The following is a 16,708-nucleotide window of genomic DNA, read 5'->3' as shown; positions in this document are numbered from 1 at the left end:
GCTTGATTGTCCCATGGGAGCTGATTGCACAAGGAAGAATATTTTCCTATAATTGTCAGCAGAACATTTCATAAAATAGCCTCTAGCTAGGTTTTTAATAGACAGTGGCCGGTTCTTTGGGAGTATCTGAGCATTCTCACGCCTTGGAGAGAGTCCTCACCGTGTTTGTCAATGCGCAAGTACGCCGGAAAGATTCAGAGGGCCAAGGGAAAACAGAAGTCTACCCTGTGAACAACAACGTCTGTGCATTTCACAGTGGTAAAAGCCGATTGGCTACTGAATTTCCCCTTGATTACTATTGAACACATAATTGCTATACAATTAAAATGTAATTATACTGTCAAAGGATAATTCTACAGTTACTCTAGCATAGTGATTTACAAAACTGAAAACATTTTTAAAAGAATTCTGAAATTTCCTTTCCACATCTCATTGCTAAATACTTTACTAATTAGTGCCTTTCTGGGCATCTCTCCAAGAGCTTCTTAGCTGCCACATTTTTAAGGTCAACTGTACAAATATTAGCTTATCATCTACTCAGGGCTTCTGAAAACATGATATTAGTTATCAGAAGTGATCTAATTATTGCTTTGTTTGGAGAATAGATAATAAATTACTTGTGCTTCTGAAACATCCCACATTCCCAGAGCTCAAAACCTTATCATAATTCCTTCGGATAAAGAGTTACCAACTCTTGCTTGAGACTCTGAAGAAGGAAAAAATAGAAAAGAAGGAAGGAAAGAAGGGAGAGGAAAAGAAACAGAAAAAGAGAGAGAGAAGAAAAGAGATGAAATGAAAGCAGGGTTTGCTTCCGAGGTTCCGTGGAGGGTTCCAGGACGTGGGTGTTGTGGGAACCTCTGTTTCTTCCCCTCCGTTTGTTCCTCTGCTGCTTCCTGGGTTCCCTTTCTCCCACCCTAGTCTTTTGTCTCCTCCCATTCTTTCTTTAAGCTTCTTCCTTCCTCTCATCTTTGCCTCCTATGAACCCTCACGGAGAAAGGTTAGTCCTCCCACCAGCCTCAACTTCAGGTCTCTGCTACAAACCTGAAATCAGATAATTTTAGAAAACTGAGTACTATATGTTTAGTTGTGTGTAATTAAAGCTTTGCTTCACTCATAAGATCTGCTTTTGTTTGTTTTCTTGTATATGCCAGGGGCAGTGCCATCTGAGAGCCCATTTTTCTTTCTTAATGATCATTTACTAAATGTTAGGTATCTGCACTTTTGTGCCACAGGGAAAAGGGAATGATTAGTTTTGTAATTCTTGCTGTGGAAAATTCTTTGCAGCAATGGAATCAGCTAAGCCTGGACTGTTTGTTGTATCCTCAAATGTTCCTCATCTCCAAACAGACATTTGAAGTCTTCGTAGGCTGGGCGCAGTAGCTCATGCCTGTAATCCCAGCACTTTGGGAAGCCAAGGCAGGTGGATCACTTGAGGTCAAGTAGTTCGAGATCAACCTGGCTAACATGATGAAACCTCTTCTTTACCAAAAAGTACAAAAATTAGCTGGGCATGATGGTGGGTGCCTGTAATCCCAACTACTTGGGTGGCTGAGGCAAGAGAATTGCTTGAACCCGGGAGGCAGAGGTTGGAGAAAGCAGAGATGGCACCAGTGCACTCCAGCCTGGGCAACAGAGTGAGACTCTGTCTCAAAATAATAATAATAATAAATAAATAAAAATAAAAAATCTTCATTAAATTTGAGGTTTGGGCATGCAAATCATGTGGAACTCATAGTCTTTGTCAAGATTCTTAAATTATGAGCAACAGAAATGAAGGCTAAGTCGACTAAGGAAAAAGTAGAAGGCTCTTAAGTTATACGGATTAGAAGTAAATCAAATAGATTAAGGAAAAGGTGGGGTTATATGACATATGGGTTCTGGAGTGTCTCCAGGAGCCAAGAATGGGAGTGAGTTGGATACAGGATGAGGAAGGCTTGGAGGACTCGCCATGGCTCTTCTCTGGGCCATTGGCCTCATTTGCTTTCTCTTCGTAGACAGCCTTCCTTTGCTTCCTTGGGCACCTGGATAGGGCACAGACACTCGCCCTCAGCTCTGAAAGGCACATTGCCAGCCGCCTGCTGGTTGCCCACACAGAATTTCACTTCACACTCCCGAGGCAAAAACTGGTCTAGTTTAGGTCCAGTGTCCAACCCCAGAGACACCCAGAGCTACTGCCAGGGGATCGAGTCAGGTACAGCAGAGAGCACCTTCACCTGCTGTCAACCACAGCATCACACTGACAACACCTTGCTAGAGTGTGGGAGAGCAGAAACCACCTCACCTCAATCCTTCCTTCCCAGCTTCGTGGCCCTTCACACGTCTCTCTCCTCACCTTGGTTTCCTTGAGAGGAAATCTGTGGGGTTAATTTCAGAGACTGATGGCAATTGTATATGTAGATGTAAACACTCTAAAACAAATAGGAAATGGCTTTGTTTTGCTAATCTGAAAGCACTGATAAACTTCCCGAAGGAATACATTGATTGTCACCTGCAGTTGGCTTGTGGGGATGTCATATTAAATGCAAGCCCAGAACCAGTGGGATCTGCTGGTTGTCCCCAATGAGGACTCAGGGCCAGAAATGCCTACGGGGGTCTTCTAGTACAACCTACAAATAAATATGCTAAAAATAAAGTACAGCACTTTCCATTTCAAATAGGCTACATGAGAATGTTCAACACTGGGTGGTAACTGAGGTAGTCAAACTGGACTTCTCATGGTGAGAAAAGGGAGTTCCATATTGACCAGCATCACTGTGACTCTTTTAATGAGTCTTCAGAACCTTGTAAAAAATTATCTGCACTGTATAAAAAAGAAGAGGTTGTAAATAGAAGCATTTCATATTTTTAAATTTTTATTTATTTATTTATTTTGAGACAGAGCCTCACTCTGTCGCCCAGGCTGGAGTGCAGTGGTACAATTACAGCTCCCTGCAGCCTTGACCTCCCTGGGCTCAGGTGATCCTCCCACCTCAGCCTCCTGAATAACTGGGCTACAGGCATGCGCACTCACGCGTGGCTAATTTTTGTATTTTTTTGTGGAGATGAGGTTTCACTATGTTTCCTGAGCTGGTCTCAAACTCCTGGGTTCAAGCAAACCACCCGCTTCAGCCTCCGACAGTGCTGGGATTAAAGGCATGAACCACTGTGCCTGGCCTCATATTTTTTAAAGATGCAAAAATAATAATATCATTTATAATCATCACAATTCTCATTGCTTATGCTATGTGGCAAGCACTATGCTACATGCTTTATGGATGTTATCTTCAAATGAATTCTGTGACATAGGGTTGCAGTCTTTATTTTGCAGTGGGGGATCCTGAAGTTCAAGAAAGCTGCATGACTCTGGAAGAGCTCACGTGAGTCCTGGGTAGCCAGGACCAGCAGAGGAAACTCCCACTCAGGGACACACTGTGGGACAGAACGCAGCAGCTGCCTAAAGACCAATGCTCAGCGATTTCTGCTTTTAGGTATATTTTCTTAAGATGAACCTACATGTAAGAGGAAAGAGAGGGCTAAACATCTTAAAACAAACAAACACACAAAAAAAAACAAAAAACTTGGACCTTGGAAGGCAGTATTTCAGCTCATATAGTGGGAGCTGAAAATATACTTGATTTACTGAGTTTGCAAGAAGAAAACAGAAAAGGACAGCAGAGGTCAGTGTGGATTTTGGAGGGAGGGCTTTGCCAGTGCTGAAAACAGTGATTTGCACTGAGATGGGACAGAAGGTTCTTCCCAGCATGTTCTTCACAAAATCAGTGAGAAGCAAGGAGGCTTCACTGAGATCTGTCAGCCAGGAGACAGGAAACTCCAGGGATGAGAAGATTAGAGTCTTTCCAGCCGTGGCTGAAAGACTTGTGGGTTGGGGTAGGAGCCCGAGGGGTTGGGGGCACCATCCACCAGAGCTCCTGAGTACAGAGGCTGCTCAAGCTTCACAGGAGTGGGCTGAAAGCAGCTTGAGGATGCCTGGTTTGGCCAATGAGATTGGCCTGAGATTCACTTTGGGAAGAGCTTTAGCTGCCCAAGGACAAGGTGCCCTTGACATGGCCAGCCTGGACAATATGGTGAAACCCTGTCTCTACAACAAATACAAAAATTAGCTGGGCGTGGTGGCATGTGCCTGTAGTCCCAGCTACTAGGGAGGCTGAGGTGAGAGGATCACCTGAGCTCTGGGAGGTTGAGACTGCAGTGAGCTGCAGCTGCACGACTGCACTCCAGCCTGGGCCGCAGAGGGAGAACCTGTCACTTTGTCTGCTCCTGACAGAGTTCCTAAAACCCTTGTCGATGGGGGCACCAGGAGAATCTTTTGTTCTAATGTTTGGCTTTTACCCTGGTTCCTGACACAGAGCTCCTAATCCTTTGGAATTTCCTGAGTGACAGAAGCATCTTTTGTCCTAATGAAGTGTCCTTGATGGACTCCTGGACAGCGTCAGGATTGGGGGGCTGCCTGTGAGGGGAACCACCATGCAATTAGAGGATTGGAACTTTCAAACCTGCTCCCTTACCCCTGGCATCTGGGGAGAGGTGAGGGACTGAGGTTGAGTTGATCACCAATGGCTGATGATTTAATCCATCATGCCTGCGTAACAAAGTCTACATATAGCCCCCAAAACTGGGTTCAGAGAGCTTCTGTATAGCTGAACGTGGGAAGGCGCCTGGAGGGGGGTGCCTTGGAAACTCCCTGCCCTCTCTCCCACGCCGCCATGCCCACCTCTTCCATCCGACGGTTCATCTGTGCTCTTTGTAATACCCTTTATGCTAAATGTATAAACATAAGGAAGGTGTTTCCCTGAGATCTGTGGAGCACTCTAGCAGATTAATTGAACCTGAGGAGGGTGTTGTGGAAACCCCCGGTTTATACTTTGTCAGTCAGAAGCACAGGTGACAACCTACTACCTGTGGTTGGCATCTGAAGTAGGGGGCAGTCTTGTGAGACTGAGCCCTCCGCCTGTGGGACCTGATGCTGTCTGTAGGTAGATCATGTCAGAACCGAATTGGATTAGAGGACACCCAGCTGGTATCTGCTGGACAATGGGTTGCTGGTGGGGACAAATCCTCACAGTGCCTTTTGGTGACCACAGAGTAAGTATTCTGTGTTGAGTCTAAGAATAGGAAAATGTGTGTGTTTTCATCAGACCTGCCTTGAATTCTTTTCTCACCTCTCCCTCTTCTCCCCTGCTTTTCACCTGGCTAATCTCTTTTGGTCCTTAAAATCTTGGGTTATTTTCTCCAGGAAGCATTTGCAGCCCTCTGGGCCAGCCTCTGCACACCCACTTGCAGGCTTCCTGCTATCACTTGTCGCATTACATTGGCATGTATTTATGGGCTGTTCTCGGCCTTGGAGCATATGCTTCTCAGGGGAATGTGTCTCACTTCTTATTGCATCTCTAGCAACTAGGAGAGTACCTGGTGCAAAGTAGTTGTTCAGTGAGTTTGTTGAACTGTACCAAATAGCCTTGGTGGCAGGAATAGAAGCATAGCGTAGCTGTCGTGACACACACTGGGAAGAAGACTCTGTGAAAAGGATGCACTCCTGAGCTGTGGAATAATTCAAATCTGCCTAATCCAAGAGTGACGTGGGCAGAGGAATCCAGGCACGGCTGTCCACCAGCTCACACAGCACCGCCTCGCCGCAATGGCAAAGATGTGGTTTCAAAGTCCTGCAGCTCGCCAGCCTTGAAATTAGGTGATTCTTGACGTTTGGGCTTTAAGGCGTTGTATTATTCCAAATATCTGCATATAGTTAAGTTATATTAATTTAAAAATAGATATAATTTCAAATTTGCATAATTTGAATTCACAAACAGTATTCATCATTGAATCGTAAGCAACACACAGAGGTGGTCTGATCACCCCTGAAACTAGGGCTGAAGGGAGCTGGGCCAGGAGAGGAGCAGGAAGGCAGAAGCAGGTGGAGCACCTGACATGGCTGGGCTGACTCAGCAGGCGATGCACCCCAGCGAGGGGGAGGGCACTGAACTGACAGTGATGACAGCAGCTGATTTCTTTGATTTTTCTAGGCACAGTAAGGCCCTGAATGTGTTATTCAGTTTAATCCTCACAGTACCATGCAGTGTGGGTTCTGTTACCGATGAAGAAACTGGGATACAGAGGGAAGTGGAGGCGTCTTGCCCAAGATCGCACTGTGAGGATAGTCAGTGTCTCAAGCCAGTGCTCTGACTGTAGATTCGCTTGCTTTACTCCTCCATCTCTGCCCTGGTCCCCGTATTCCTCTCTAACTCATGAATTGATGGTGTTACCTCTTAAGAAAACCTTATGCAGAGTCGGCTGAATTCAACAAACCCTTCTCAGGCACCCACTGTGTTAGGGAGCAGTTCCTCCCTGCACTCAAGGCATTCACTGTACAGAAATTTGAGTTGCCCAAAGTTGACCTTGCTGGACTGTGGCCACTTTCGAGAGTCTCTAAAGCCCAGAGTGAAACAAATAAAAAGTAAACGAGAGCTTCAGTGGTCTAGAAATTGCTCATGGTGAACAGTCCAAACCCACCTACAGCTGGAGCCTGGACAGGGATGGCCACAGACACGGCACTGGAACAAAGACCGTCCGTGGCCTAGGCATGCTGCTGTGTTAGACGATTCTGCCACCCTGTAATTATACTAGCTTATTGGCAGTGGCTTTTATGACCAGGCTAGGCAGTTTGCCCCCTGTCCACAAATGTCTACTCACCAAAGAGTAGTGGTTCTAAAAGAGAGATGCTGGTTTTATGCTGTGGCAGGGAAACAAGACACTGCTGTGTTTCAGCTTTTCCTGGTTCCTCTCTGAAACAGTTCAGCAGGCTGGCATCAGCTAGAGACTGTTAATAACATGATATGCGATTCTGGTCAACCTCATTCTCTGGAGGGAAATTTGCAGTGAAGGTTCTGTGATTATGATCAGAGCTCCCCAGTGTTCATGGCAAATACCAAATGGAAGGCAGACTTGCCGCAGGACCGTCTCGTCTCCATCCACAGAACTCAGTGTTCTCTGGTTTCTCGAATGCAAACCAAACCAAAACAAAATAATAGATTTTCCTTTAAGATTGAACATAGATGGGTATACTTGAAAACTGACACTCCATGAATTTAAGGAGGCAGGACCTTAAACTAAGTTGGTCCTAGATTAGGATAAGGGTTGTTATGGGTTTGGGGGACAGTAGATTTCTCTGAAATGAAATGAAAGTTGGTTGAACTTTCATTTATGAAATGAAATTTTCATTTTGTATGTTAGAACTGTATGGAGCCATACTAGCAGCAACCACAGGTATCCTGAAAACGTGTGCAGCAAGCCCTTGGGGGACTGATGATGACAAATGAATGGAACTTCAGAATATAATACTGGTTTTTAAGTCCATTTGCATCCACTTAACTTCGAGGTTCTGTTCTTATCAAGTATAAATAAGAAGAACAATACCAACCTACTTTGCAGTGTCTTTATACTGAGATGATTGGGAAGAAACTCAGCCAAGATCATACATGCACAAGGATGGAATATAGAATGTTTTAAAAATATCATCAATATGACAAAAGATTAATATTTCTACACACAGCTCTTAAAGATAAATAAGAAAGAAAACCCAAGAGAAAAATGGGCAATGAGAATGAACAAGCAATTAATGGAGGAAATACAAATGGCTATTAAATTTAGGAAAATGTTTAAACTTACTATCAATGAAAGAAATGCAATTAAAGTGGGGAAATATTTTTTCTGCCAAATTGCAAACATGAAATTGAGGTTGTCTGGTGTAGTGAGGGTAGGGGGAGATAGATACGGTTGCACACTAAATGTGTAGACTGAGATAAGTGTTTCAAAGATCCTTTAAAATTTTTTTTTTTTTTCTTTGAGACAGAGTCTCGCTCTGTTGCCCAGGCTGGAGCACAGTGGCATGATCTAAGCTCACTGCAAGCTCCGCCTCCCGGGTTCATGCCATTCTCCTGCCTCAGCCTCCCGAGTAGCTGGGACTACAGGCACCCACCACCACACCCGGCTAATTTTTTTGTATTTTTAGTAGAGACGGGGTTTCATCGTGTTAACCAGGGTGGTCTTACTCTCCTGCCCATGTGATCCGCCCGCCTCGGCCTCGCAAAGTGCTGGGATTACAGGCGTGAGTCACCACGCCCGGCCGTGTTTTCTTTTCTTGGTTGCATTATTAGTTATTATTTAAATTCTCAGTCTTGTGTTTTTTTTTCTTTTTTTCGTTTAATTTAATTTTATTATTATTTTTTTTGAGACAGAGTCTCGCTCTGTCACCCAGGCTGGAGTGCAGTGGCGCAATCTCCGCTCAATGCAAGCTCCACTCCCGGGTTCATGCCATTCTCCTGCCTCAGCCTCCCGAGTAGCTGGGACTACAGGCACCCACCACCACACCCGGCTAATTTTTTGTATTTTTTAGTAGAGACAGGGTTTCACCGTGTTAGCCAGGATGGTCTTGATCTCCTGACCTCATGATCCGCCCGCCTCGGCCTCCTAAAGTGCTGGGATTCAAGGTGTGAGCCACTGTGCCCAGCCCTGTTAAAATTATACATCAACATTTTAAGTTTCTCATTCTTTGATAGAAGAATTCCACTTCCAGGAGTTTGTGGCTATGGAATGGTAGCTCAAGTGTGTGAAAGTGTATGTATAAAGATACTTTAAAAAAGGTTTTGCTGGAAAAGTGATATCAAAAGGGAAAAAAATCCCTTTAATTACTTCTCCAAATGGAAACGTGTTTAAATTTCTTTCCTACTGTGCTGGACAAAACTTTGTGTAGCAAGGCAAAATGTTTATTTTGCAATTTGACTTGACCTCTTTAGAAACTAACCCAACTGTGGTTGAGTTTTTAATCTTTACAGTAAACTTTTTTTGGAAGAAAAAGGGCAAATCTTGCCAAGAGTAGAAACTCATGTCTGGGTACAAATTAGACCATGCTTATGTTGTTACGGTGACCCTGTCATTTAAAAAAATGTAAACTAATATCTTGGAAGAGATAATGAGCTCCATGAAAGGACTGGATTACATTCGGGAAAAGACACTGGCTGAGTTTCTGAGTCATCAGTGAAATTACTGAGCAAATTGATATCTGGGCACCATGTGTAGTTTGGTCAAATTTGATGGTTAAAGAGATTACATGAGAGTCAGAGGTTGTGCCCTGGCCTGTTCTAGAAATAAGAAAAAGCAAATGCAGCTCTTTAGCCCTTATTTTTATACTCCATAGAAATGCTATGCTGTAAGTTAAGTCATAAACCTTTTGATGCACAAACAACATAGCATCGAAATATGGATAACTGCAAATTGTTAAAATTGCTAGGAGAAATTATCAAGACACAGTAACAATGCAAGACATTAATGCACCAATTCAGAATTTGACAGAAACAAGAAAGAAAGAAAAAAGGATATGAACGTTTCAATTAACATGTTTATTTTAATAGATACAATGACTTTTGTACCCTACTAACAGATACTAGTAGAGGCTTATCCCCCTCAAATAACCAGGGAATATTTATAAAATTTGGCTATATGTAGGCTAAAGGAAAACTTGATTACTTACCTCAAAGTAGAACTTACACATCTCATTATTTAATCATTTGTATTAAATCTAAAAATAGGCTGCAAACAAATAATGAGACATAAATTATAAGTATACTGCGACATTTTGAAAGCACTCTTTCAAAACAGTTTTGAGTCAAAAAGTAAATCAATTTATTGTTAAAGTAAATTTACAAATGGGTTGGAAATTAATAATAATGAGAAAAATACAAATCAAACATACAAATCAAAACTATAAATAGTGTTGTCAATTCAAATCCAAAACTTTAAAAGCCTTTACTATTAGAGAAGAAATACTTTTAAGGATTAACGAGAAATATTCAACTCAAGAAGTACATAAAAACAAAAATAAGCAAAATCAGGTATTAATCATGATAGAAGAACACAATTAAGTTAGAAATAAAATGCATAGAAATAATAGAGTGAAGATCCAGCTCTTTGAAAAGATTAACAAAATAGAGTTGTTTTGGGGAAATGTCACCAAGTTCCCTTGAACAAATTAAAGAAACAAATTAAAACATATAATATTTGGAATTAGAAAGATGGTATCACCACAGATAGACGGCAAACTAAAACTTTTCAAATAAAGAATTATTTATTTATTTATTTTTTTTGAGACAAGGTCTCACTCCCATCACCCACGCAGGAGTGCAGTGGCGTGATCACAGCTCACTGCAGCTTCAACTTCCTAGGCCGAGGTGATTCTCCCACCTCAATCTCCTGAGTAGCTGGGACTACAGGCAAGAGCCATTGAGTCCAGCTAATTTTTGTACTTTTTGTAGATGGGGTTTTGCCATGTTGCCCAGGGTGGTCTCAAACTCCTGGGCTCAAATGATAAGTGATCCTCCCGCCCTGGCCTCCCAAAGTGCTGGGATTACAGGCGTGAGCCACTATGCTTGGCCAAGAATACGTTTTTTATAGTGGTAATATTCTCTCTCTCTCTCTCTCTCTTTTTTTTTTTTTTGTAGCTCATACTTTATTTTTATTTTTGAATTATACTTTAAGTTCCAGGGTACATGTGCACAACGTGCAGGTTTGTTACGTAGGTGTACATGTGCCGTGCTGGTGTGCTACACAATAGTGGTAGTATTCTTAATAACAAAAAAACCCAAGTACATATTCATCAATAGATAAATCAAATGTATTACCTCCAATCTGTGGAATAGATGGTGCTGTTTAAAAGTGTGAGATAGGCCTTTACGTACTAATATGGAAAAATTAGAATTACATATGTAGAACGCTTTAACTTGTGGGCAAAAGGATGGGTATGTTTTTCATCTTTGCTTCCATGTACATTTAAAAGCTCTAGAAGAAAACATCAAAAATGTTTGATAACACTGGATAGATGCTTTGGGTATAGTGCACGGCAGGAACTAATTAGATGGAATCAGAGAAAAGGGAGATTTTTTTTTTTTCCTGTATATATACCTTGATACTTTTGCCCTTAGAAACTTGTGAATGTATGACCTATTCAGTAAGTTAAATAAGTAAAATAGAAGTGTTGTGAATAGAATTTAAGCAGATTATGGCCAAGCATGGTGGCTCACGCCTGTAATCCCAGCACTTTGGGAGGCTGAGGCGGGTGGATCACCTGAGGTCAGGAGTTTGAGACCAGCCTGGCCAACATGGTGAGACCCCACGTCTCTACTACAAATACAAATATTAGCCAGGCATGGTGGTGGGTGCTTGTAATCCCAGGTACTTGGGAGACTGAGGCAGAAGTGTCTCTTGAACCTGGAAGGCGGAGGTTGCAGTGAGCCGAGATCACACCACTGCACTCCAGCCTGTACGACAGAGTGAGACTGTCTCAGAACAAAACAAACAAACAAACAATTCAAGAAAATGAGGAATCTAGATGTGGTGATGTCTTTTCATACAGGCTGCTGAAATGGGTGAAAGGAGCGGTGTCAAAGCTTAGCATGCCTGTCATCTCAGCATACTCCAGTTACATCTTTCTAACCCAATGCATCTGTGTGGGGACAACACCATGCAAGTTTGCCCTTGGAAGCTTTTTCAAAACCATCCTTTCTTCTTTAGCTGACCCTGCCCCTGCTCTGGGCTGGGCTGTCACAGCCCTCTGACCAAGTCTCCTGCCTCAGTGGCTTGGCCCTGGTCTGCCTTTCCTGGCACCTGCATCCTGTTAAGACCACCAGCTCCGCATGTGGAGGACTGGGGTTGCTACTGCTCCTGCTGCATGCCAGCCTCTTGGTTCTGAGTTAACCTTACCTTCCTGAGCCATGTCCCTCACCTGGAAAACGGGAATCATCCTAACGGCACTTCCCTTACTGGGTTCCCCTGAGGATTGAATGAAATAATGAAGGAAACGTGCTCAGCAGGAGACATACCCTGCCCTCTATAAGCCTTCACTCCTGTCACTGCTGGATCTCACTATGGCTGGCACAGAGGTGTCACTCAGCGCTGCCTTCAACCGGAGGTGGTCGCCTGGAGCCTCCACCTGTCGGCTCCTTCAAAGTCCACTCTTGGCTTTTGAATCCAGGTCCTACTCTTCTCAGGGAGGTCCCAGACTGTGTAGGCTGGGTCTGGGGTGGGGAGTTGCGGTAAAAGGGCCCAGCCCTGTCTACCAGTGTGGGCCTCCATCAATGGGAAGCCCTTTGTAGGGGCAGGGGAGCTGTGTGCCATCTCTTTTTCCTTCTCAGATGTCATCACTGACATGTTCCTGGGTCTAAGTCTGTTTCCTGAAGAACCCAGCAGGCCAGCTTGTCAGTTCATTTTACCAGACCCCGTCCGCCTGAGGGCTAAAAGCCTTGACCTCTGTGTTATGGCCACGGTCTTAAAGGCCAACCTTTCATTTCTTCACCCTGTAAGTTTTGCTTATCCTTCAAGAAAAACCTGTTTGTTTGCTAGTCTTCCCCAAGACCCTGAAGTGATGTGCCCCTCCAAGCCCTAGGTCACTCTGCACATTCCCAGGGTTGCCTGGGCGACAGGCAAAGCTGGCACCACCATAGGCAAATGGGGCACCCAACCCATTCCTCAAATCTATGGTGTAAAATCTGTGGCAATAATTTGCCTTAATTTTCCCTATGCACTCTACATTCTCACTAAATATTACAGAATTGTTGAACTTAAATTAGAAGTTTCGTGAGAAAGATTTTCCTCCCCTTCTTTTAATAGAATTATCCATTTAAGAGAATCGTACATTTAACAGATTCAATACATTCTCCCCATGTGATTCTAATAAATGGAACCACCCAGGCCCTTTAAACGTTCAATTATGTTGGGGGTTGAAGGGGCATGTGTTTTCTTTTTACACAGTATTTTGACTTTAAAAAAAAAATCTGAAATGAATCCGAATTCCTCCATACAAATACTGGTAAATGTATTCACAGGGTCATCATTCACAGCTCCAGCGGGAAGCTTGGGAATCATAACCTTACATCAGTGTCCAGGCTGTCATTTCCAGGCTAATTAACAGCCGGCTGCTGAGAGGACACTCAGATGACTGCTTGGTGAACACAGGGCAAAGGAGATCCCTTGGGAGAAGCTGATCAATGGGCTCTGAGCTCAGGGACCCATCTGGACTCTGGGGCGTGGCCTCAGCTTGATGAGGTATACAGCGTGCCTCTGATTGAATTTCCTTGCACTTACTCTGAACTCAGGAGGATTAGAAAGATGTGAGTCGGTAGGACCAACACTCAGCTCCTCCCCAGTCTGGCTCTGAGACCCTCTGTGAACCCCAGTGTCCTTGCCTGGGACAAATAGATTCGCTGATCTCCACTTTATTGGGCCCTTCCAAAAAGTAAATGAGACAATGGCAAGGAGTATTTAGTGGAGGCTGAATCGGAAGCACAGGACTGGGGGATTGGATGAATTTTAAATGAGATCTAGTCGGATCTCCTGAGACTGTAAGTGAGGGAGCGGCAGCACGACAGGGGAAGAGATTTCCTCACTGGTTCCTGGAAGAGTGAGTCTCAGGACCCAAGTCTCCAAGCAATCCATCCTGAGCGTCCCGTCAGCTCTGCCTCGCTGATAAAACGTCTAGCGATGACATTAAAACCCAACATGTGTTGACTTTATCCCGTGCCAAGTCCTTTTCACTCATTATCTTCGATCCACAAACAATCCTGTGAAGCTGGTGGTATTACTTCCCTTTTATGGATGAGGACACCTCGGTTCAGAGTTGGGCAACTTGCTCAAGATTATGCAGCTAACTGCTGGCGGTAGAGGATTGGAACACCACTGGCATCCACAATGATGCTGGCGTCTGTTACCCAATCAGGCCTCCCCCGGAAGAATCCATACTGCCTCCCAATCCTCAGTAGTAATGGGAGTTTTACTTCACTCTCCAAACAGGTATCACACGTTGTAGTAGCTAGAGTTCATGTATATAGAGGAAAACAAATGTATTATGTGTTTAAATAATGCATTTAAAAATGAATGTTATTACATGTTTCTTTTTCAAAGACATTTTTATTTTATGTTGATAGTTTTCCCAGCTTTGTGGCCCATGACAGAAAAGAGAAGTAAAGAAGATGCGTGCGCGTGCACGCACGCGCACACAGACACACACAATTTCTCCTCGTTACTCTCCCCTTTTAAAAAAACTAACTTGTTCCTTCCCCAAAATATTTATACTTTAATTAAAGTGGCCTAAGGCAAAACTAATTTTCACGAGAGATTACTCTTCACTGATCTCCAATTATAGGCAGTTGCTATAGTTACACCTGAATTAAGCGAGATACATGATATAATAACTTCACAGTGTAGAACTTCTCCCAGAAATGTGTTGCCTACTTCCACCACCTATTGGGTAAGTTGAAAGGCTTTTCAAGGCTCCCTATTCCAAATTAGCTTCAAGAAAGGTTTAATGGCAGGGAAAGGAAGGGAGGGGTCAAAGGGAAGATCAAGAGTTTTTTACAGTGGTTGTGTGCTTCTGTGCTGTCACTGTGTGTTTTGTGAAGACACTGAATAAAGCAGTGACTCTTTAACAAAATCTATGAATTAGGCCCCTTAGTTAGTGTCAACCTAAACTTCTGCCAGGGCTGAAGTGGTGGGGGATGGTTCCTACTAGGTAGAACTTGAAAGCTCTGTGAGAGATATATGTATAGTATATATTTATTTAATAGTTTCAAGTGCGGACAAGACCACGAATAATGTTTATTTTCATAAAGAAAACTGTTAAAAGGATGACAACGACAAAATTGCATGTGGCAATGACTTGTATTTTTTTTTTTTTTTAATTCCCCAATGGCCTTGTTTAGTATGGAGAATGTTGAAAACCACACATCAACTATTGGCAGGTAAACACCAAAAAGGTTTTCTTGGGTATTGAAAAATGTTGACTACGAGACAGAATCAAAGATATGGCTATTTTTCTTCTTTTTAACTTAGTTCACAATTTTATTATTAAATAAATAGCCAACAATAGACACATTTGGAGCATATATGTTTTTAATTCCAATTCTATGTTTGTCTTGGGAAATTCTTAGGGGGTTTTTGCTAAAATCATATAGACCATGAGTCTGAATCTTGTACTAACCCCTCCCCCATAAGTTCTTCCTTCACACACAGAAAATGCAGGCGGAGGCGGGAGAAGAAGGACCTAGCGTGGGATGAGCCCTGCTGTGGCTCAGCTTCCTGTTGGGTCATCTTCAGAAGACCCTGCAAGGCTTCATGGGACTTTCTTAGGGATTAGGAAGTCAGGCCTCATAGAGGCAAACAATTTGCCCGGAGCCTCAGTGTCAGGATTCAACCGGAGACAATGCCCAGCCTCTCCACTGAGCCTCCGACTCCCCGGTGGATGCCTTTCCCCTTACTGAGCAGAGAGTGAAGATGACTTTGAGTTACCTCAAAGTGGCACATTCTTATTCTATTGTCACAGTGATGCAAGCAACACAAGTATTTCGGGAGAAAAAAGAATAGTCCAGGAACCCGGCCACAGGGTTAGGCTGATCAACCAGACTTTTGCATTTTAATTTCCTTTATTTTTGCAGCATTTTTCCCATGTGTGGACCCAATTTCTTCATTGTTATGTGATACTCAGGTTTTATCTTTCCTTTGCAGGATTAAAATATCAGTATCATTATTATTACTAGCTACAGATCATTTTGAGATATATTCGAACTCTTCTGTCCTTTCCTCACTAAAGTGTTATTTTAGAGAAAGCCCTGGTTACACCCGCCTCCCAGCCCGCGGTGAGAGTTCTGTCAATATTAATTGGTAATCGATGGTGAGGAGTCTGGACTCCCTCCTTCCACCCTGGAGCATGTGTTTTTGATCTTCATGACCTGTTGCCTAGGTGAACAATGACCAATCTTACTAACAAAGCATACATCTCATTTTCCAATTTGCCTCATCTCTCCAACCAAGCTCAATCCTTTGGGGAGAAAAGATGCACCTGTGTCCTTGAACGATCAACCCAATTATAGGATTATGTTTCCCAGAGTCCCTAAAGCCCTTGCCCAGTCAGCTGCCTCGCAGGTGAACTCAACAGGATAAACCCTTCCCCGTGGTCCTTGACCTCCCTGCTACCCCAGGGTGAGCTTGGCTGGGCTGAGAAAGAATATTACCCTTATGCTTCATGAGTCCTATTTCATGGCTGGGGACCAAGCAGGACCAAGCACCAATTTAGAGACAAGTTCCTGTTGGGCAATTTTTACATTTGCAAACCAAAGAAGTGGAGCTCTGAAGCAAGCTTGGGGTGGCTTTCATTTCATCTCCTTTTCCATTGGCAGCCAATGGCATTTCCAACAAAAGTATGTCACCTTGCCCTGCTCATCTGCCTGTCTCTCTTCTTGCCTCTTTGTCCACTCAAGCTCCCTGATACCCAGCCTCCTCGGCCTGCCTTCTCACGCCCTGAATAATCTGTTCCTCTTCTGCCCACTTACCTCCAAGCACAGACCCAATGAAAACTCCCTTAATGTGGATTTATGCAGGAAGTAATGGATGCACCTCACCATAGCAGCCGGGGAAACAGCAGCACTCCTTCCAGTCTCCATGGGGGATGTGCATCCTACCCTGGACAGCCTCTCCTCTGATAGCTCCATGATGAAAGTATTGAGCAAGGAACATAGCCTTTCCTGTGTGCCAGGCGAAGTTTCAGGGGCTTCAGCTCTACTGTGTAACAGACTCCTGACAGCTCCTGCTATACTCGAGAGTGTGCGAGGTTTATGTAGGATAGTCCTGAGCAACCCCAAACACGTGCTCACTCTACCTCTAGTCATGATTC

This window comes from Papio anubis, chromosome 10 (genome assembly GCF_008728515.1).
Source record: "Papio anubis isolate 15944 chromosome 10, Panubis1.0, whole genome shotgun sequence".
Taxonomy (NCBI): domain Eukaryota; kingdom Metazoa; phylum Chordata; class Mammalia; order Primates; family Cercopithecidae; genus Papio; species Papio anubis.
The sequence above is the reverse complement of the archived record's forward strand: the minus strand, read 5'-3'. Positions refer to the sequence as shown.